The following is a 22,438-nucleotide window of genomic DNA, read 5'->3' as shown; positions in this document are numbered from 1 at the left end:
TCTCCATGCCTTTCTTCTCCATAGCCGAATTGCTTCCTTGAGCTTCTTGGCCTCTTGATGATCTCTTGGATCTTGGAATGAGTGGTGCTAGAGCTGGTTCGACCCCTAAAAGATATCAACCTAATTGCTACTTGTACCATTATTCATGACAATTACAGATCACTGAAATCATGGATAGCAATAGGAAAATCAACATTAATTCAGTTTGTCAAACTAATTAACATCAACATCAAATAGAAATATGCACAAGAATCAATGAATATTTGAATTAGAAATCAAGAAAATAAAGTAACTACAGAACCTCACAATGACATAATCGAACCTCCCCCCTTGAACCAGAAAAAGAAGCTTAGCTACTCATGATCTGCGCAATCTCCATGCCTTTCTTCTCCATATCCGAACTGCTTCCTTGAGCTTCTTGGCCTCTTGATGATCTCTTGGATCTTGGAATGAGTGGTGCTAGAGCTGGTTCGTCCCCTTTTTATATAGCCAAAGGAGAGGGCTGTTTTCCAACTCCTTCTAGGAGATCATCTTATCTTTAGGGAGTCTTGATCCTATCCTATTTCTTATCTAATCCCCAACCTTCTTATCCTTATAGGAATACATTCAAAGTTTAGATCTAATAAGATTCTCTCCCTCTTGGGATATTACATTCGAATTAGGACTCTAGACTCTTGCATCCGCATTGGGCTTCTCTACTACTTGGGCTGCTTCCAGGTTCTTCTACGTGTTGGGCTTCAGCTGTTAAATGGGCCTGGCTGCGAACTTGCTCCGACTTCGGGCCCGATTTCATACTCGATACGGACTGAATCAGTCAAAACCTAAAACACAAAAGTTGTGGGCCTTTCTTTCTTCTTTCTAATGCTTCTTGAAATGTCCAATTCAGAGTCCAGAATTGTGAGTTAGGCCCAGAAAACTGACTGTCGCCGAAACTGTGCAAAATCACCCGAATTTGCCTGTTTCCTTCCAATTGCCTTCTTTATTGCCCTGAATCGAAATACAAGAGTAATGAGTGCATTTAAGTGCTAAGGTAGTATAAAAAGATGAAAATTAGGGGACAAAAATAGGGTTCTTTTCAGTCTTATCACCAGGGTTCAAATCTTGAACCATTCTGTTTCAGATCTGAACCTGAGCAAATGGGCAGAAGGCGTTCTACCCAATTTGCGCAGATATGGGTTTTGGGAAATTTGTTCCCAAAATTGATGGGAAAATAATCTAAAATTAATTTTATATAAATCTGATTATTGCTTAGAATTGTTCTTTATGATTTTCTTGATTTATGGGTTGTTCGTACAAGAGGAGATTGAATTTTTTATTTGCGCAGGGAGAACTGCAAGATTTGCAGTTTCTTGATTTATTTATTACATTTGGTCTGTAAATAATTTTTTTTTTTATTTTTTAGACTCAATGTATAGGCATTCGATCTGATGTAATTATTAATAGAAATAGGATTTCTATTTATTTTTATTTTGGATCGAAAATGGCGGCGCAAAAAGGGAGATTTCACAAAGAAGGAGATTTCATAGATGGGACATTCGCTATCTACAATTTGCAGTTTACGAAACTGCAAATCTGTGATCTAACCTCTCTTCTGTAGGATGGATTGTGCGAACAGCCCTGTTTAACTTATTCTTGATTTTCTTTTATCAGTTATTTAATTTTAGATTATTTTCTTGAATTAAAGATTTAATTAAAGATCAAAACCTAGACCCATTCGAACCAAGATTGGTTCAAACTGTTTGGACCAAATCTAGGGTTTAGTCAAGGCTGAAAGTCAGCCCTATTTTTTCCCACTAATGGGCCTGAGAATTGATATTTAATTAAATGGTTAATTCGGCCCAACCTGTAAAGGCCTAGTTTAAACTGCTAAAAGCCCACTTCAAAGGATAAAGCTATATGGGCCGAACTAGGTAACCCTTATTCAACCCATATACCTAGATAATATTAATGGTTAATATTATGGATTTAAAACAGGCTTCCAATGGGTCTTATAGATAATTAATTGATTGGATCAATTTATCTCTGCATGAGATGTATGGATGTGTGATGTGCTACATACATGGGCCATAAGTGCTTGGCCCATGCTCATTCGACAGTGGCTCTTGCGCACACCATGGCTGAATGCACATCATTGCCATGGTGTCCCTTTTGGTCATTGGATGACGTCCTTCAATGGTGGGTCCCATACCTCATCAAGAGGTTACGTGCGGAACCCTAGCCGATTTAAAGGCCCACTGAAATCTGACTTTATGAAAGTCAGTGGGAGCCACTTTGGTTTGACCTAAATCAAACTAGGGCGTAATTAATTGTTCCCTCCAGCTAATAAGAGTGCATGTGATAGGGAGATTCATATGATGAACTCTCTAAAGGCCTTCCATCATTAGCATGAGGATGAATCCTTCAGTAATGAGGAAACGCACCAGAAAATAGGCTATCCATTTGTTGTTGGGCTTGTCTAAGTGTTTCATAAGATGATAGGGGCGTCATAGACCGATGTGGGAGGGGCTTCACCAGAAAATGGAAACTCTCTCACGATACCTTGGCGTTCACAAATATGATGGGTAAGCACTCACTGGATAGAAAGGTTTACCCAAAAAGATTATTCCCACTGAAGAAATAATATCCACCAATGAAGGTGTTCACACTCAAGGAAGGATCCAAAGACTACTCCCACTAAAGATGACACAGTGTAGGATGGAGCAGAATCAACAGTGTTCTTCTCCAAGAACTCTATCCTTCGCAAGAATCAGCAGGATGGCACGTGAGCATAGCTTCCTATCAATTCTTTCTCAAAGAACTGATGTCAAGATCGAATCTTGACTTCTCCCACAATTGGAGATCGAACTAGCAAATGGGGTGGCATGAACAGGGAGGCGGCAAGAAAGAATTCTGCAAGGATGCTTAATTCTTCCTTCTTGATTTCAGCACTAAAGAGGATCTGAATGAATTGTCTTCTAAAGGCTGCCGGCCCCTCCTTCTTTTGTTAACCTAAAAGATCAGCTCCGAATCCAATTAGGAGTAGCTTATCCAAATCCTATTTGGATCAGCCTTCTCTTTAGGTGATAAGGATAAACCCTTATCTTATCTGCAGGTTAGATTAGCTTTCTCCTAATCTCATTAGGAGGTTTCAGATCTAAATCACATTCAGATCTGGACTCTCTGAGTGGATAAGTTTAAGACCCAATCCTATCTGCTAATCCATCTCAGAAGTCACCCCATATTTAACTAATTAAATAGCCCAGTTCGAAATGGGCTTTAGGCCCATTAAGCTTATATGCTCACTTAACCTACCTAACTACTGCCTAGTTGGGCTTCCATGTATGGCATGGGATGCAAGCATTGATCTACACATCAGCCACATGGGTTTGGCCCAACCTTTGTTACAAGGCCTGGCTGAATACACTGCTATGAACATTGCACCCACTGAAACCCATCAAATGGGCTCTATGGGCCCAACACTTACCCTAAGTGGTCCCTGCGCCAAGCCACCATGTAACACCGAGGGAGTGTGGGCAGATGCATGATTAGCCCATCAGGTATTATCCTCAATGGTCTTACACTTAACCTCTTAGCCCATAATGATCATACATTGCCTGACAAGAGATGACCTCTCCCTCGGCTGAAAGGAACAGTGTTGCACTCTCTACTTATGTGGATCCCAGGAATTAAAACCATCTTGCAAACATTTTAGAAACCATAATATATATACTTTTATATCTCATATAAAATATACTATGCAAAAAAAATCTCAGTGATTGAAATCGGTTGCCAACAGTCTTGGTTTCCATCAGTGAGAGTGCATCCCCGATCATTACCTTTGTCCGACAAAGGGGCTGATCCTATCACTATGATCACCCACTCAAATGAATTCTCAGACTGTCCCGACACACCCAGGTTTTGACCCCCGCTAAGGATCTCACTGATTGGTACGTCAAAAACTGCTCAATCCGACACCTAGTGCAGTATCATAATCGAGTCTAGGGGTCGGGTGTAACTTTCCAGTTTTGCCCATCAATCTCCAAGGTCCAGGGCAATACTGGAAATCTGGTCCAGTTCATAGATTTAATTAATCCTACACTGTATGTGCCTAGGGTCTCACCCTGGCAGCTGAGAAAGGACACCCCAACCGACTTGGTGGCACCACAGTGTCAGCCTTATCAGGATAGGTCTCCCCAGACCGACCCACTAGCTGTGAACATTCTAAACTCACACGAGTTTCATTAAGTGTCCAGTTTAAGGCTATTATACAGAAACATATCAAGGGAACATGAACCAAATATGCACTTTTATTCATTTATAATAAACTCATAAAGTACGTCATTCTGATTGAAGCTAAGGGCATACAAAACTGTTCAACATTAGCAAGTTCGATCTGATCGAACTACCTCTGAATTGGATTGTCCAAAGAGGCAATTATATAGCAGCGGGCAAGGGAGTTTTTCTCCTCCCATTATTGGTATTCTCTTCTCCAGGCCTCAGAAGCCCTATCTCGTAGAAGATCCGGGGCAGGATTCTTGGCTACCTTGTCCAATTTCTCAGAGGTTAAGACCAACTTAAGGTTCATGTACCAGTCGGCATAGTTTGGGCCTTTCAGCTTGTTGTCATCAAGCAACTTTGCAAACTGTCCGTTTGCCATTTTCTGATATATAAGAGCAAACATCAGTTGACAACCTAATTTGATTCATGTTCATTACATAGATATGGATTTTAATCTATGCCCCATTTCCATTTATTCATCTCTGAGATTTCCCTCCTTTCTCAGTGGCGGAGACTGCGAGTTGTCTCTGGAAATGTGGGAAATCACATAGGGTGCATGGAGCCAACTGTTTCAGCTGCAAAACCCCACCACCTTTCTGTGAAGGATCATATCCACTCATCATATGAGTTTTCCCTTTGGCCTCTGTCAGACAAGGTTCAAAGCCATTTTTGGGTAAACCTTTCTGTCTAGTGAGTGCTTACCCATCATGTTCATGAACGCCAAGGTCCCGTGAGAGAGTTCCCATTTTCTGGTGAAGCCCCTCCCACATCGGTCTTTGACACCCCTATCATCTTATGAAACATTCAGACAAGCCCAACAGCAAATGGATAGCCCATTTTCTGGTGTGTTTTCTCATTACTGAAGGGCCCATCCTCATGCTAATGATGAAAGGCCTTTAGAGAGTTCATCATATGAATCTCCCTATCACATGCACTCATATTAGCTGGAGGGAATAGTTAATTATGCCCTAGTTTGGACTAGGTCAAACCCAAGTGTCTCCACTGACTTTCATAAAGCTAGATTCCGGTGGGCCTAAATCGGCTAGGGTTCCACATGTAACCTCTTGATGAGGTGTGGGGCCCACCAATGAGGGAGGTCATCCAATGACCAAAATGGACACCATGGCAATGATGTGCATTCAGCCATGGTGTGTGGAAGAGCCACTGTCAATTGAGCATGAGACAAGTACTTATGGCCCATGTACGTAGCTCATCACACATCAATGCATCACATGCAACAATAAATTGATCCAATCAATTAAGTATCTATAAAGCCCATTTGAAGCCCATATTAAATCCATAATATTAACCATTAATATTATCTAGGTATATGGGCCGAATTAAGGTTGACTGGTTTGGCCCATATAGCTTTAAGATTTAAGTGGGCTTTTAGCAGTTTTAACTTTTTAAAACTGGGTCTTTATAGGTTGGGCCGAATTAACCATTTAATTAAACATCAATCCTCAAGCCCATTAGTGGGAAAATTAGGGATGACTTTCAGCCTTGATTAAACCCTAGATTCGGTCCAAACAATTTTGAACCAATCTTGGTTCGAATGATCTAGGGTTTGATCTTTAATTAAATCTTTAATTCAAGAAAATAATCTGAAATTAAATACTGATAAAAGAAAATCAAGAATCAGTCACACAGGGCTGTTCGCACAATCCATCCTACAAAACAGATATTAGATCACAGTTTGCAGTTTCATAAACTGCAAATTGCAGATTATAATTCTCCCTTCTGTGAAATCTCCTTCTCTGCGAAACCTCCTTTTCTGCGCCGCCATCTTCGATCCAAAATAAAATAAATAGAAATCCTAATTTCTATTAATAATTATATCAAATCAAATACCTATGCATTCAGTCTAAAAAATTAAAAAAATATATTTTATAGACCAAATATAATAAAGCAATCAAAAAACTGCAAAATCACAGGTTCCCTGCACAAATCAAGATTTCGATCTCCTCTTGTACAAACAACCCATAAATCAAGAAAATCATAAAGAACAATTCCAAACAATAATCAGATTTATATAAAAATTAATTTCAGATTATTCGCCCATAATTTTGGGAACAAATTTCCCAAAACCCATATCTGCGCAAATTGGGTAGAACGCCTTCTACCCATTTGCGTAGGTTCAAATCTGAAACAAATTGGTTCAAGATTTGAACCATGGCTCTGATGCCACTAAAGGGATGAGAGATCCATCATATGGACGCCCAAATCTTGTGGAATAAAGGGGCGAATTTCAAAAATTTTTCTCTCCCTTCAACTGAGAATCGCATTCCTTATTTAGAAAATTATATTTTCAAAGATCATTACTGAACCATAAACTGAACCAGATCTGAACCAAAAGGAGTAGGAGAGGATTATACCTGATACAGAGAAATAATATCTCCCAACGAAGGTGTTCACGCCCAAGAAAGGATCCAAAGACTACTCTCACTAAAGATGGCGTAGTGCAAGATGGAGTAGAATATTATTGATTTGGATTGGGATAATTATTTAGATGACCTCCCTCAATGGTGGGCCCCACACCTCATGGAGAGGTTACGTGCGGAACCCTACCCAATTTGGGCCCACCAAAATCTTGCTTTATGAAAGTCAGTGGGAGCCACATTGGTTTGACCTAGATCAAACTAGGGCATAATTTTCTATTCCCTCCAGCTAATATGAGTGAATGTGATAGGGAGATTCATATGATGAACTCTCTAAAGGCCTTCCATCATTAGCATGAAGATGGGTCCTTCAGTAATGAGGAAGCACACCAGAAAATGGGCTATCCATTTGCTATTGGGTTTGTCTAAGTGTTTCATAAGATGACAGGGGCGTCATAGACCGATGAGGGAGGGGCTTCACCAGAAAATGGGAACTCTCTCACAGTACCTTGACATTCACGAATATGATGGGTAAGCACTCACTAGATAGAAAGGTTTACATGAAAAGGGCTCTGAACCTTGTCTGATAGAGGCAAAAGGGAAAACTCATATGATGAGCGGATATGATCCTTCACAGAAAGGTGGTGGGGTTATGCAGTTGAAACAGTTGACTCCATGCACCCTACGTGATTTCCCACATTTCCAGAAACAACTCGTAGTCTTCGCCACTAAGATGGGAGAGAAATCTCAGAGATGAATAAATGGGAATGGAGCATAGAATAAAAGCCTTATCTATGTAGTGAACATGAACCAAATTAGGTAGTGGACTGATGTTTGCTCTTTTATCAGAAAATGGCAAACGGACAATTCGCAAAGCTTCTTGATGACAACAAGCTAAAGAGCCTGAACTATTCCGACTGGTATAGGAACTTTATGCTAGTCCTTACTTCTGAAAAGTTAGACAAAGTAGCTAAAAATCCTACCCTAGAGCGTCCGGGTGATAGGGCTTCTGAGGCCTGAAGGAGAGACTATCGAGACTGGGAGAAGAAAAACTCCCTTGCTCGGTGTTACATGATTTCCTCCTTGGACAATCCAATACAGAGGCAGTTCGATCAGATCGAACTTGCCAAGGACATATTGGACAGTCCCAGGATGATGTATGAAGAGCAGAATCGTTCTATCGACAAAAGGTCTTGAAACAGTTCATGACCGCACAAATGACCAAGGGCCAACAAGTTCTCGACTATTGTCTTCGGATGATGGGATATATCAATGAACTAGAGGCTCTCAGATCCAGACTGGACCTTACAACCCAGATAGATGCTATCCTTAATTCTTTGCTTCCTTCATTTAATCCATTCATTATGAACTATAACATGAACAAGCTGAATGTCAGCTTGCAAAAGCTTAGCAATATGTTGCAAAGAGCTGAAGAACTAATTAGAAAGGATGAGCCTATAGCTATGCTTGTTGAAGCTAGCAAGACAGGCAAGAGAAAGAGGAAGGTAAAGAAGCCTCAGAAGAAAGCCACTAAGGGCAAGAAGTAGAAAAAAGACAAAGCATCAGATGCCTGTCACTTCTTCAAAATACCGGCCACTGAAAAAGGAACTATCCTGCCTATTTGGAATCCAAGAAAGGCAATCTCAAAACTTGTGTTATAGAAACCAACTTATTGGTAGCTTCTGCGTCCTGGTGTATTGACTCTGGGGCTTCAAATCATGCGTGTAACTCACTATAGGGGTCCAACGTAAGCAGAAGGCTGAGTGAAGGAGAAGTCACACTCTATTTGGGGACTACTGCAACTGTTGCAGCCGCGGCCATAGGAACCGTGTAGTTACCTATTAGAGAAGGAACTATTGTACTGAAAGATTGTCTTTATGTACACAATTTAATGAGAAATTTGACTTCTGTCTCAAAACTGTGTGTAGATGGTTATTATAACTTCTTTAGTAATACGATTACTATTAAAAGAAACAACAGATTCATCGCATACGGGGAACTGGAGAACGGTCTCTATGTTCTACATCCTTCTCTAGAAACTAACATAACCGAAACTACGTCGGCTGAAATCCCTAAGAAGAGAGTTCGTGATACAGTTAATCCCACGTGTCTATGGCATTATCGACTTGGCCACATCGGTGTTGACCGAATCACAAGTTTGGTAAAGGATGGTCCTTTGGATTTTCTAACTATAGAAGATCTTCCCACTTGTGAGCCTTGCCTACAAGGCAAGATGACGAAACGGACATTTAACGGTAAGCCTGAAAGATGAATGGGCACACTTGACCTAATACATACTGATGTATGTGGTCCCCTGAGTGTAAGGACATGAAATCAACACGTGTATTTCATCACCTTCACAGATGATTTTTCATGATACGGTTACATGTACCTAATGAGACACAAGTTTGAATCCTTTGAAAAGTTCAAAGAGTTTAGACAAGAGGCCGAGAAATAGTTAGGGAGAGAAATTAAGGCCCTTCGATCAGATCGAGGTGGCGAGTATCTCTCTAACGAATTCAGGGACTACTTAAAGGACAATGGGATAGTATCACAATTAGCTCCTCCTGCTACACCACAACTTAACGGTGTTTCGGAGAGGAGGAATAGGACCTTATTGGATATGGTCCGGTCGCTTCTCAGACACTCAGAGTTACCCACATCCTTTTGGGGTTACGCATTAGAGACTGCAATTTATGTGCTGAATTGGGTTCCAACCAAATCGGTTCCGAATACTTCATATGAACTTTGGACCGGAAAGAAACCAAGTGTCAGACACTTGAAGATTTGGGGTTGTCCAGCACACGTTAAGAGAATGAGTGCAGACAAGTTGGAATCCAAGACCAGCCGTTGCCTATTTGTAGGCTACCCAAAAGGCTCTGTAGGTTACCTATTCTATGACCCAAGTGAGCAAAAAGTGTTTTGCATTCGTAATGCGCAATTCTTGGAAACCGACTATATCCTGGACACCCATCGTCAGGAAGTTGTTCTTGATGAGGAGAGCTCAGGAGCAGTGGGAGATGTCCCACAAGTTCCAGGTTGTGACCAACCTAGAAGATCCACTCGGGTATCCAGGCCACCAGTCCGTTATGGTTATGACCAGGATAGTTACCTGGTGGAAACCTTGACTAGTGAGGAGGATCCCGTGACTTACACGGAAGCTATGTTGGACATAGATTCCCAGAAGTGGGTGGAGGCCATGAGAGCAAAGATGGACTCAATAGAGACCAATGGAGTCTGGACTCTAGTAGATCCGCCCTCTGGGGTAAAAGCAATCGGTTGCAAATGGATTTACAAGAGGAAGAAGGGCCCCGATGGTAAGGTTGAGACCTTCAAGGCTCGTCTGGTGGCGAAAGGGTACACTCAGAAAGAGGGCATCGATTATGATGAAACATTTTCACCTGTGGCCATACTTAAATCCATTAGGATCCTGCTAGCTGTAGCAGCATACCATGATTATGAGATTTGGCAAATGGATGTCAAAACTGCATTCCTGAATGGAGATCTTACTGAAGATATCTATATGCAGCAGTCGCAAGGCTTCATTGCTACAGGTCAGGAAAACATGGTATGTAAACTTAATAGATCCATTTATGGACTTAAGCAAGTTTCTAGAAATTGGAACATCCATTTTGACTCTGCCATCAAATCGTTTGACTTCGAGCAGAATCCAGATGAACCCTGTGTTTACAGGAAGTACAGTGGAGATAAGGTTACCTTCTTGGTTCTGTATGTAGATGACATTCTACTCATTGGGAATGATGTAGGAATGTTAACTACGGTGAAAGTATGGCTATCACAGCAATTCTCCATGAAAGATCTTGGAGAAGCCTCCTATATGCTGGGTCTTCGACTCTATAGAGATAGATCGAAGTGGATAATAGGATTCTCCCAATCTGCCTACATTGACAAAATAGTCAAAAGATACAGCATGGAAAACTCCAAGAAAGGAAATGTTCCTTTCAGGCACGGAGTCACTCTCTCCAAGAAGATGTCTCCCAAGACTTTTGAGGAGATTGATGGCATGAAAGACGTTCCCTATGCCTCTGCCGTAGGGAGCATCATGTATGCCATGCTGTGCACTCGTCCTGACATAGCTCAGGCAGTGAGTGTAGTAAGCAGATTTCAGGCCAACCCAGGGCAGGGGCATTGGACTGCTGTGAAAAACATACTTAAGTACCTTTGAAGAACAAAAGAGTTTTGTCTAGTATTCGACGGTAACTCACTACAAATCCAAGGGTATACAGATGCCGATTTCTAGTCAGACCCAGATGATAGAAAGTCTACATCTGGATATGTTTTCACAATAGGATCGTGTGTTGTTTGCTGGAAAAGCAGCAAACAAGGGTCCACTACAGGTTCCACGACCGAGGCCGAGTACACTGCCGCAAGTGAGGCTGCCAAAGAAGCCGTATGGATGCAGAAGTTCATTCTTGAGTTGGGAGTAGGTCCATCCGACACATCACCCATCCCATTGTTGTGTGACAACAATGGAGCCATTGCTCAGGCTAAGGAGCCACGACCCCACTCGAAGTCGAAGCACATCGAGAGGAAGTACCACGTACTGTGAGAGATTGTTGGTAGAGGGGGCGTCCTGATTCATAAACTAACATAACCAAAACTATGTTGGTTGAAATCCCCAAGAAGAGAGCCCATGATACAGTTAATCCCACGTGTCTGTGGCATTACCAACTTGGCGACATCGGTGTTGACCGAATCACAATGTTGGTAAAGGATGGTCCTTTGGATTTTCTAACTGTAGAAGATCTTCCCACCTGTGAGCCTTGCCTACAAGGCAAGATGACAAAACGGCCATTTAACGGTAAGCCTGAAAGGTGTACAGGCACACTTGACCTTATACACACTGATGTATGTGGTCCCCTGAGTTTTAAGACACGGAATCAACATGTGTACTTCATCACCTTCACCGATGATTTCTCACGATATGGTTACGGCACCTAATGAGACATAAGTCTGAATCCTTTGAAAAATTCAAAGAGTTCAGACAAGAGGTCGAGAAACAGTTAGGGAGAGAAATTAAAGCCCTTCGATCAGATCGAGGTGGCGATCTATCTAACGAATTCAACGACTACTTAAAGGACAATGGTATAGTATCACAATTAGCTCCTCCTGCTACACCACAACTTAGCGGTGTTTCAGAGAGGATGAATAGGACTTTATTGGATATGGTCCGGTCACTTCTCATACACTCAGAGTTACCCACATCCTTTTGGGGTAACGCATTAGAGACTACGATTGACGTGCTGAATCGGGTTCCAACCAAATTGGTTCCAAATACTCCATATGAACTTTGGACCGGAAAGAAACCAAGTGTTAGACACTTGATGATTTGGGGTTGTCCAGCACACATTAAAAGAATAAGTGCAGACAAGTTGGAATCTAAGAACAATCGTTGCCTATTTGTAGGCTACCCAAAAGGCTCTGTAGGTTACCTATTCTATGACCCAAGTGAGCAGAAAGTGTTCTGCAGTCGAAATGCACAATTCTTGGAAACCGATTACATCCTAGACACCCATCATCAGGAAGTTGTTTTTGATGATGAGAGCTCAGGAACAATGGGAGGTGTCCCACAAGTTCCAGGTAGTGACCAACCTAGAAGATCCACTCGGGTATCCAGGCCACCAGTTCATTATGGTTATGACCAAGATAGTTACCTAGTGGAAACCTTGACTAGTGAGGAGGATCCCGTGACTTATGCGGAAGCTATGTTGGACATAGATTTCTAGAAGTGGGTGGAGGCCATGAGAGCAGAGATGGACTCATTGGAGACCAATGGAGTCTGATCTCTAGTAGATCCACCTTTCGGGGTAAAAGCAATCGGTTGCAAATGGATTTACAAGAGGAAGAAAGTCCCCGATGGTAGGGTTGAGACCTTCAAAGCTCATCCGGTGGTGAAAGGGTACAGTCAGAAAGAGGGCATCGATTATGAGGAAACCTTTTTGCCTATGGCCATGCTTAAATCCATTAGGATCCTGCTAACTATAACAGCATACCATGATTATGAGATTTGGCAGATGGATGTCAAAATTGCATTCCTGAATGGAGATCTTACTGAAGATATCTATATGCAGTAGCTGCAAGGCTTCATTGCTGCAGGTCAGGAAAACATGGTATGTAAACTTAATAGATCCATTTATGGATTTAACAAAGCTTCTAGAAGTTGGAACATCCATTTCGACTCTGCTGTCAAATCGTTTGACTTTGAACAGAATCCGGATGAACCCTGTGTCTATAGGAAGTACAATGGAGATAAGGTTTCCTGATGGGCGTAGGTTTAGTATATCTTGAGAGAGAATATTAAATAATTTTGTGAAAATCTCAGCTTATGGGAATAACAATTAGTCTTGGATAATTGGACCCATCAATATTCATTGCATTGGTTAGGTGGACCAAAAGTCCTTGCAATTCCATCATTTGCATATTCGATTAGTGATCACCCTTGTTTTTACTTTTCTTTGTTCCTGTTTTTATTTTCAATAGTTCTTGTTTCCTTAAATTTAAATTTTGACTATCCAAATAATTAGGGAAGACAGTGATTCTAATACTTATTTTGTTAAATCCCCGTGGGAACGATATTATTATACTACTTGATAATTAGTGTACTTGATAGATTTATATATTTATAGCTCTCAAGTTTTTGGCGTTGTTGCCGGGGATTTAATCCTAAAATAATATTAGAATTTATTAACCTTGATTAATTTGGACCTTTTATTTCTTTTTTTATTATTATTCTATTTTCCTTTTATTTCTTTCTATTTCTGTTGTTATTTTTATTTTTATTTGTTTATTTGAAATTTTTTTTTTTGTTGGTTCAGATTTACTAGTGCATGACACGCACTAGACAGGAAGGGTTAGCTGAATTTGATCTAGAAATTGAAAGGACCTTTCGCTTATTGCAAAGGACCAAGAAAGGAAAATCAAGAGAAGAGGTTGTTATTTGTGAACCAGCCATAGAGATTGAAGGAGAGATGGCAGAAGGAAATTGCACCCTCTTGGATTATGCTTGTCCAAACATTGATGGGGCAACATCCAGCATTTGTAAGCCTACCATCCATGCCAATAGTTTTGAAATAAAGCCTGCAATAATTCGAATGATCCAAACTAGTATTCAGTTTAGTGGGTTATCAAGTATCGTTAACTTGCTTGAAATATGTGATACATTTAAACACAATGGAGTTAGTGATGATATGATTAGGCTAAGATTATTTCCTTTTTCATTGCGTGATAGAGCTAAAGATTGGCTCAACTTACTCCCTACAGGAAGCATCACCACTTGGAATGATTTAACCTAGAAAATTTTGGCTAAATATTTCCCACCCTCCAAAATAGCAAAATTAATTAATGATATTATTACTTTTGCTCAATTTGAGAGGGAGTCCCTGTATGAAGCATGGGAAAGATTCAAGGAGATGATTAGGAGGTGTCCTCACCATGGGATACCAATTTGGCGACAAATACAAACCTTTTATAATGGTTTTACCCCCTCTAATAGATCCATTATTGATGCAGCTGCAGGTGGTACAATCATGAGGAAAACTCCAGAGGAAGCATATGACTTAGTGGAGGAGATGGCATCAAATAGCTACTAGTGGAGCAATGATCGAACCAATCAGAGGGGAGTACACCACATTGATTCATTTGCATCCCTATCTACACAAATTGCCAACCTAAATAAGAGATTGGATAATTTTAGTATTGCAACCATTAGTACACCATCTAGCATCTCATGCGATTTATGTGGACAAATAGGACATATTAATTCTGATTGTCAATTGAACAGTCCTTTTATTTTCCATGAGAATGCTAATTTTATCTCTCATGCTGGCAAGTCAAACTACAACCCATATTCAAATACATACAACCCAGGGTGGAGGAGTCATCCAAACTTTTCATGGAGCAACAATCAGCAAAAGGCACCCATTGGATTCCAACCACAGCCGCCCCCACAAGAAAAAAAGAGTAATTTGGAAGAGATGATTTCTAAGTTCATCAATGCTACTGAAACAAGATTCCAAAGCCATGAAGCATCGATTAAGAACTTAGAAGCTCAAATGGGGCAGGTTGTGAACATGTTATCAGAGAGGAAAGAAGGAAGGCTGCTCAGCAACACAGAAAAGAATCCTAGAGAGCATGTGAACGCCATAGCCGTAAGAAGCGGGAAGGTAGTTGGCAAAATCCAAAAAGAAGGCAAGAAAGCTGATGTGGCCAATCTGCAAAAGGAGGATGAGGGAAGTACATCTAAACTGAATTTACATGAAATTAAACTCCCTATCCCCTACCCTAGAAGAATTTTGAAAGCTAACTTAGATAGACAATTTGAGAAATTTTTAGAAGTTTTCAAAAAAATACACATTAATCTCCCCCTTCTTGATGTATTGTCACAGATGCCGAAATATGCCAAATTCTTGAAGGAGGTAATGTCAAATAAAAGGAAATGGGAGGAATGTGAGATGGTAAATTTGAACGAAGAATGCTCAGCCATCCTTCAAAATAAATTGCCCCCAATGCTTCAAGATCCAGGGAGTTTTTCTATACCTTGCACCATAGGGAAAACTGAATTTGAAAAAGCTTTATGTGATCTTGGTGCTAGTATAAATTTAATGCCCTACTCTATTTTTAAAAGGCTGGGATTGCATGAACTAACATCTACCACTATTACCCTATAGTTGGCCGATCGAAGCACTAAATACCCTAGGGGAATAGTGGAAGATGTCTTAGTTAAAGTAGGAAATTTCATCATCCCTGTTGATTTCATTGTGTTGGATATGGAGGAGGATAGATCGATGCCATTAATTTTAGGGAGACCCTTTCTTGCTACTAGTGATGCTTTAATTGATGTGTGAAAAGGTCTACTTACCCTTAGAATCAATGGTGAAGAAGTGGTGTTCAATGTATTTAAAACCATGGAACATCCCAACACAATTGAACATAAAATTTATGCAATCAATAGCTTTGATGTTGGTGCAACTGAAATTAATACATCTAAATTAGATGACCCCTTTAAAAGCTACATTATTAATTCATGTAAAAACATGCAGGTCATGGAGGAAGAGGTAAAGAAGGCGATGAACTATTTAGAGGATAACCAAGAAGGGTTCAAGCCAAGACAAGGTAATGCTCATTATATTCCTAATGAGAAACTGTTACCCTCTGCTTTGCAGGCCCCTATTCCAGATCTGAACCCGCCCATGATGGATGAAAGGGGAGCACATCGAAAGCTGCAACCAAGAGAGTTAGAGGTCGGTTTCATGATAGGGAAGTTTGTTTTTCTTTTTCCTTTTGCTTTTAGGTTATGTTTAGGTCGTGCTAACAATAGAAAATTAAAAAATTAAACAAATTTAAAATTTTAAAAATTAAAAAATTAAAAATTAAAAATCGGATGAGAGTAGAATTTATCATATTTTTATCCCCGATTATTCTGTCTTTTATACTAAATTAGCATCTATTTGGACTCATATCTCTTGTATTTTGGTCCAGGGTATGAAAGAAGGCATCAAGAGCAAAGAAAGAATATCAGATGATTTTTCGCAGTTTCGACATCGTTCAGTGATTTGGGCCTAACTCGTGTCTCTGTACTCCGAATAGGCTGATTTAAGATCCACTGGAAAGATAAGAGAAAAAGCCACAACTTTTATGTGGGCTTTCGCAGATTCAGCTTGCATCGAAGTCAAATCCAGGCCCGAAGTTGGGGCAATTTCGTAGGAAGGCCCAATCTGCAGTTGAAGCCCAACTCACAGAAAAACCTGGCTGAAGCCCAATTCGCAGAGGAGGTCTATTACGAATCCAAGAACAAGAAACTGAGAAGAGTCCTTCCAGATCTAAATTCTTGATGTAATCTTAGAAAGATAAAAGGATCGAGTTCATTAGATAAAGAGATAAGAAAATGACTTTCTATTCTTGTAAAATAAACTTCAAGAGGAAGTAAGAGACCACCCCCTCCCCTTAAGCTATATAAAGGAGGGGAAGGACCAGCTTTAGGCATCACTGAATCATTCAATCATTCAACTTCTGATTTGAATCAAGAAGCAAGGAGCAATCAGTCAAGAAGGGTTCAAGAAAGGTCCAAGAAGAGGAGATCTCAGCACCATGGGCGAATTCAAGAGTTCTTTCTTCCCCATTGTTTGTTTTAATTCTTCCATCATGAACTGATTTGTTTCTTGCTAGGGCTATGAAAAGCCTAACCATGTTAATGAATATATTTTTATTTTCTTGATTTATCCAAAAAATATATTTTTAATTTTTAATTTTTAATTTTTTAATTTTTAATTTTTTAATTTTTTAATTTTTTTTTATTTCTTATGAGTGTGTTTTTCTCTTCTTCGTATCTCACATCTGCAGGATCTCAACGAGACATTCAGGGAAGTCCTCTTAAATCTCTCTCCTTGTTCTTGTCATGCATAGTCCATACATTGAGGACAATGTATATCTTAAGTGTGGGGGAGGAGTAAGGGGTTGATAAAATTTTTTTGAACTCTAGCATGCTTTAATCATCATTTTTTACCTTTCCTTTTGAAATTTCTGCTCCTTAGAGACTTGTTTTTGAATGATTGTAAACCACCTTGAATCATGTGCTTAGGGAGGATAGACAAGAAAGGATGCAGGCAAATCTAGCTGAAATTTCTGGCTAGGGAAAGCATCTCAGTAGTTTGAATGATCAACGGGCAAGATGCAATATAGAGTTAACCCTTGTGAACATTTGGCTTCTAACGGACAAACAGGGGTTGATTATTCTAGAACTTGTTTTGTTAGGCATGTTGAGACCACGATAATGAGTTCATGTATTAGAACATGTAATCCAAAAAAAAAAAACTCGTGTGAGATGGAGCACAAAACGCACTCACACCAAGAGAAAAAAGAGTTAGTATATCTCGAGAGAGAATATTAAATAATTTTGTGAAAATCTCAGCTTATGGGAATAACAATTAGTCTTCGATAATTGGACCTATCAACATTCATTGCATTGGTTAGGTGGACCAAAAGTCCTAGCGATTCCATCATTTGCATATTCGATTAGTGATCACCCTTGTTTTTACTTTTCTTTGTTTCAGTTTTTATTTTCAGTAGTTCTTGTTTCCTTAAATCTAAATTTTGACTATCCAAATAATTAGGCAAGACTGTGATTCTAATACTTATTTTGTTAAATCCCCGTGGTAACGATAGTATTAAAATACATGATAAGTAGTGCACCTGCTAGAGTTATATATTTATAGCTATCACCTTCCATCATTAGAATGAGGATAGGTCCTTCAGTAATGAGGAAATGCACCAAAAAATGGGTTGTCCATTTGCTGTTGGGCTTGTCTAAGTGTTTCATAAGATGATAGGGGCATCATAGACCGATGTGGGAGGGGCTTCACCTGAAAATAGGAACTCTCTCACGGTACCTTGACGTTCATGAATATGATGGCTAAGCACTCATTGGACAGAAAGGTTTACCTGAAAATGGCTCTGAACCTTGTCTGACAAAGGCCAAAGGGAAAACTCATATGATGTGTGGATATGATCCTTCACAGAAAGGTGGTGGGGTTATGCAGCTAAAACAGTTGGCTCCATGCACCCTATGTGATTTCCCACATTTCCAGAAACAACCCGTAGTCTCCGTCACTGAGAAATGAGGGAAATCTCAAGAGATGAATAAATTGAAATGGAACGTAGATTAAAATCCATATCTATGTAATGAACATGAATCAAATTAGGTTGTGGACTGATGTTTGCTCTTTTATCAGAAAATGGCAAACGGATCATTTGCAAAGCTTCTTAACGACAACAAGCTTAAGGGCCCAAACTATGCCGACTGGTACCGGAACCTTATGCTGGTCCTAGTTTCTGAAAAGATAGACAAAGTGGCAAAGAATCCTGCCCTAGAGCATCTGAGCGATAGGGCTTCTGAGGCCCAAAGGAGAGACTATTAGGAATGGGAGGAGAAAAACTCCCTTGCCCAGTGTTACATCATTGCCTCTTTGCACAACCCGATACAGAGGCAATTCGATCATATCGAACTTGCCAAGGACATATTGGACAGTCTCAGGATGATGTATGAAGAGCAGAATCATTCTACTCGACAAAAGGTCTTGAAACAGTTATGACCACACAAATGACCAAGGGCCAACAAGTTCACGACCATTGTCTTCGGATGATGGGATATACCAATGAACTAGAGACTCTTGGATCCGGGCTGGACCTTGTGACCCAGATAGAGGCTATCCTTAATTCTTTGCCTCCTTCCTTTAATCGGCTCATTATGAACTATAACATGAACAAGCTAAATGTCAGCTTGCAAATGCTCAGTAATATGTTGCGAAGAGCCGAAGAACTGATTAGAAAGGATGAGCCTGTAGCTATGCTTGTTGAAGCTAGCAAGATAGGCAAGAGAAAGAGGAAGGCAAAGAAGCCTCAGAAGAAAGCCACTAAGGGCAAGAAGTAAAAGAATGGCAAAGCATCAGATGCCTGTCACTTTTGCAAGAAGACCGGCCACTGGAAAAGGAACTGTCCTGCCTACCTAGAATCCAAGAAAGGTAATTTCAAAACTTGTGTTATAGAAACCAATCAGTTGGTAGCTTCTGCGTCCTAGTGTATTGACTCTGGAGCTTCAACTCATGCGTGTAATTCACTGCAGGGGTTCAAGTTAAGCAGAAGGCTGAGTAAAGGAGAAGTCACACTCTACTTGGGGACTACTACAACTGTTGCAGCCGCGGCCATTGGAACTGTAGAGCTACTTTTTAGAGAAGGAACTATTGTACTCAGAGATTGTCTTTATGTACAAAATTTAAGGAGAAATTTGTTTTCTGTCTCAAAACTGTGTACAGATGGTTATTCTGTCTTCTTTAGTAATACGATTACTATTAAAAGAAATAACAGATTAATCGCATATGGAGAACTGGAGAACGGTCTCTATGTTCTATATCCTTTTCTAAAAACTAACATAACCGAAACTACATCGACTGAAATCCCCAAGAAGAGAGGCCCATGATACAGCTAATCCCACGTGTCTATGGCATTACCGACTTGGCCACATCAGTGTTGACCGAATCACAAGGTTGGTAGAGGATGGTCCTTTGGATTTTCTAACTATAGAAAATCTTCCAACCTGTGAAACTTGCCTACAAGGCAAGATGACGAAACGATCATTTAACGATAAGCCTGAAAGATGTACAGGCACATTTGACCTAATACATACTGATGTATGTGGTCCCCTGAGTGTTAGGACATGAAATCAACACGTGTATTTCATCACCTTCACAGATGATTTTTCATGATATGGTTACGTGTACCTAATGAGACACAAGTCTGAATCTTTTGAAAAGTTCAAAGAATTTAGACAAGAGGTGGAGAAACAGTTTGGGAGAGAAATTAAAGCCCTTCGATCAGATCAAGGTGGCACGTATCTCTCTGATGAATTCAATGACTACTTAAAGGACAATGAGATAGTATCGCAATTAGCTCCTCCTGTTACACCACAACTTAACAGTGTTTCAGAGAGGAGGAATAGGACCTTATTGGATATGGTCCTGTCACTTCTCATACACTTAGAGTTACCCACATCTTTTTGGGGTTACACATTAGAGACTGCGATTTACGTGCTGAATCGGGTTCCAACCAAATCGGTTCTGAATACTCCATAGGAACTTTGGACCGGAAAGAAACCAAGTGTCGGGCACTTGAGGATTTGGGGTTGTCTAGCACACGTTAAAAGAATGAGTGCAGGCAAGTTGGAAGTCATTGCCTATTTGTAGGCTACCCAAAAGGCTCTGTAGGTTACCTATTCTATGACCCAAGTGAGCAGAAAGTGTTCTACAGTCGAAATGCACAATTCTTGGAAACCGATTTCATCTTGGACACCCATCGTCAGGAAGTTGTTTTTGATGAGGAGAGCTTAGGAGCAGTGGGAGATGTCCCACAAGTTCTAGGTAGTGACCAACCTAGAAGATCCGCTCGTTTATCTAGACCACCAGTCCATTATGGTTATGACCAGGATAGTTATCTGGTGGAAACCTTGACTAGTGAGGAGGATCCCGTGACTTACACGGAAGCTATGTTGGACATAGATTCCCAAAAGTGGGTGGAGGCCATGAGAACAGAGATGGACTCAATGGAGACCAATGGAGTCTGACCCAGTGACGGGTTTGTCGAAGCCCTCAAAATTATCACTAGTCCCACAATAAAATATTTGCAGTAAAAGTGGTTCTAGGTCGAATCCCACAGGGAGCAAATCAGTAATCTCTTAGCCGAATGGGTAAAATAATTGTGTGGGAAAATTAAATAACTAAAATTAAAAGAATAAGAAACTAAACAAACAAGAGAAAATCAGTCTTACCGAAATCTAATTCAAGGGTTCGGGTTGAATCGATTGGCCATCGATCCTAGGTACAGTTCAGCATTCTTGCAATTGAAGCATTTAACCTTAGATTTATTAGGATAGCCATAATAAACCTTGTGTTTTCCTAATTCAGTTGACCAAACCCAGCATTCGATCAACACTTATCACCACTCAACTGGGTACGATAGCGTTCCATGTTAAACAGTGATAGCATTAAGATTTGTGAAAACAGTTAAACCAAAATAACAATAATTGAGATAGCTGCAATTACTGAATTTTGTTCCATCGATTCTTTTAGGTTGAACCATGTTAAAACATTGGTCAAAGGCTGTCACGAACAATTGACCCAAAAAGATAACAACCTAATTGCTACTTGTACCATTATTCGTGACAATTACGGATCACCGAAATCATGGATAGCAGTAGGAAAATCAACATTAATTCAGTTTGTCAGACTAATTAACATTAACATCCAATAAGAATGTGCACAAGAACCAATGAATACTTGAATTAAAAAGCATGAAAATAAATTAACTACAGAACCTCACAATGACACAATCGAACCTCTCCCCTTGAACCAGAAAAAAGAAGCTTAGCTGCTCATGATCTACGCAATTTCCATGCTTTGCTTCTCCATGGCCGAACTGATCTTCTTGAGTTGCTTGATGCTTGATTGCTGAATGATTGAGTGATTTCTAGAGCTGGTTCGCCCCCCTCTTTATATAGCCAAAGGAGAGGGCTGTTTTCCAAATCCTTCTAGGAGATCATCTTATCCTTAGGGAGTTTTGATATTATCTTGAACTAATCCTATCATATCTCTTATCTAATGCTCTAATCTCAATCTTCTTATCTCTCTAGGATTACATTCAAGAATTTAGATCTGATAAAACTCTCTCCTTGGAGATTACATTCGAAATTCGGACTCTTAACTCTTGAATTCGAGTTGGGCTGCTTCAAGCTACTTCTGCGAGTTGGGCTTAAGTTGTGAAATGGGCCTGGCTGCGAACTTGCTCCAACTTTGGGCTCCTTTTCGTATTCGATGCGGGCTGAATCTGTCAAAACTCAAAACATAAAAGTTGTGGGACTTCCTTTCTTCTTTCTAATGCTTCTTGAATTGTCCAATTCGGTGTCCGGAATTGAGAGTTAGGCCCAGATTACTGACTGTCGCCGAAACTGTGCAAAATCACCCGATTTGTCCTGTTTTCTTCCAATTGCCTTCTTTATTGCCCTAAATTGAAATACAAGAGTAATGAGTTCATTTAAGTGATAAATAAATATAAAAGAGTGAATATTAGAGGATAAAAATAGGGTTCTTTTTGGTCTCATCACCCAAAAAGATATTAACCTAATTGCTATTTGTACCATATTTGTGACAATTACGGATCACCAAAATCATGGATAGCAGTAGGAAAATCAACATTAATTCAGTTTGTCAGACTAATTAACATTAACATCCAATAAAAAA

General features: G+C 40.1%; 1 non-coding gene across 1 annotated transcript; it reads right to left on the bottom strand.

Moving 5' to 3' along the window:
• Positions 1–13,987: 13,987 nt before the first annotated feature.
• Positions 13,988–14,094, bottom strand: LOC148860899 (small nucleolar RNA R71). Its single transcript, XR_016095275.1, has one exon. It is a non-coding gene; the product is annotated as a small nucleolar RNA R71 (small nucleolar RNA).
• Positions 14,095–22,438: the final 8,344 nt, after the last annotated feature.

This window comes from Nelumbo lutea, chromosome 4 (assembly GCF_056320005.1).
Source record: "Nelumbo lutea isolate HS-2025 chromosome 4, American lotus-T2T, whole genome shotgun sequence".
Taxonomy (NCBI): domain Eukaryota; kingdom Viridiplantae; phylum Streptophyta; class Magnoliopsida; order Proteales; family Nelumbonaceae; genus Nelumbo; species Nelumbo lutea.
This window is presented reverse-complemented; position numbering and strand designations above follow the sequence as displayed.